General features: G+C 40.7%; 1 pseudogene; it reads left to right on the forward strand.

Moving 5' to 3' along the window:
- The first annotated feature begins 512 nt into the window (after positions 1–512).
- Positions 513–1394, forward strand: LOC102833439 (annotated as a pseudogene).
- The last annotated feature ends 663 nt before the right edge of the window (positions 1395–2057 follow it).

Here is a 2057-nt window from a genome sequence, read left to right on the forward strand (position 1 = left end):
TTTCTCTGACCCTCCACCTTACCACACATGATATCCTTCTCCAGCAACCAAGGCTACAAGGAAGATATCCCTATTATTATACAAGCAAATACTCCTATTATTCTAATTTGTGCACATACTACTAAAGCCAGTGATGATGAAATTGAAGAATTCTACCAACCTCTTCAGTCTGAAATTGATCAAATATGCAATGAAGAGATATTGACATTTACTGCTAATTGGAATGAAAAGGTTGGAAACAAAGATCAGTAGTTAAAAAAAATGGCCTTGGTGATAGAAATGATGCATTACAGAATTTTGTAGGACCAATGACTTATTCATTGCAACTATTTTTTTTAAACATGACAGAAACATGCCACATGGACTTAACCAAATGGAATACACAGAAATCAGCCTCACTACATCTGTAGAAAAAGATGGCAAAAGGTATCCACATCAACAGCCAAAACAAGGCCAGGGGTAGACTATGGAACCGAGCATCAATTGCTCATATGCAAGCAAAAAGCACCAAGATGGCAATGGAATGGGACTTCCAGTTACTCGTAAATTGCTTAAATGAGAATCAGGGTTGTAACACCAGAAAACACCAGGTAGTGTCTAGGGATACAATCACTACAGACATGGGTTTCATGTGGGACCATGGAACCTATATGGTGGAAGAGAAACTCATAACATCTATAACTATCTCTGTGGAAAGAGTAAACAAGTTAATTTGCATGAAAGCTTTGAAAACCAAATATAATGATGAAGTTGGAGACATTGTACTGGGAAGAATCACAGAGGTTTAATAAAAGAATTAGAAGATGGAGACAAACTCCAGCCTGGGTTTGGTCTTGCTTCTCTCATCCATGAACTTACCTGAGGAGAGCTGAGGGGAAGATCTGCAGAAGATAAGCTTGCAATAAGAGGTTACTTACAGGAGGGGGTCTTTATCATTGCTGAGATCCAGGCAGTGATCTCTGATGGAGCTGTTTCTATTCACAGGAGGAGTCTAAAATACAGGAAACTAGGCCATGGTATTTTGGTCCAGGTTTCTCCCTCCCTGGGAAACGGTAGAAGACCCTCTTGATGATTTGCCATGTAGTACCTCAGGTATTCTGGGTAGCAATGTTTTCATTTGGATCTACCCAACACCCGAGCACAAAGATGAGGAGGCAGGGGGCTTCATTACATACATAGAGCCTGTATCCCTTGCTGACTGAGAGGTGATATCCCAGCTCAGAACTGCATCGTCTCGATGGTAACTCAGAGGAATGATGCTGTACGATACCAGTATACTGTATTATTATGAAGCTCCCCTTCCACATCAGATTGAAGATATCTTAAAGCCAAAGATAATGGAAAAAAGAAATGTGATAGAAACATGCCACAGGCTGTTAGAACAGGAAGAATAAGGAGAGGCATCTGAAGGACAGCATTGAATGGACCTGGCTGGAGATGATTTTGAAAGTGAAGAATCCTATTTATGGTTCCCATGTGCAGCTCAGTGAAGAACTGAGAAATTCATGCCTTGATCTACACTGATTGTTATGGAGTTATCTCCAGTCACACATCTTCTTTCCCTTTCCAAAACAAAGGCCTGGAGGAAGGAGAACAGTGCCTCTGGTCTCTCCGGTGTAGGAGTCCCAGCAGCAGGGGGTAGTTTTCATTCAGGTCTTTCAAAGTGCGCAGCATTCTAGCCAAATGGACTTCTGTCCTGGAGTAACCTAGAGGATTCTTTATCCTCCATTCACCATCATTCAAAATGCATAACACTCTATGACAATACCACTATGAAAACTCTGACATCTCTGACTGCCCACCCCCATATATAAAAGTGTCCCTCCTGAATTTAGAGATCATCTCAAGAACAGATATGATCAGTAGATTCATTAGACTCTAATGACTGAATACCAGAAGAGATGTGGGATGACATCAAGAACATTATATAGGAAGAAAGCAAAAGGTCATTAAGAAGCTAAGAAAGAAGGAAAAGACCAAAATGGATGTCAGAAGACATTCTGAAACTTGCTCACCAGCCTAGAGATGCTAAAGAAAATAGAACCAGTAAGGAGGTA

Source organism: Chrysochloris asiatica, unplaced genomic scaffold, assembly GCF_000296735.1.
Source record: "Chrysochloris asiatica unplaced genomic scaffold, ChrAsi1.0 scaffold00003, whole genome shotgun sequence".
Taxonomy (NCBI): Eukaryota; Metazoa; Chordata; class Mammalia; order Afrosoricida; family Chrysochloridae; genus Chrysochloris; species Chrysochloris asiatica.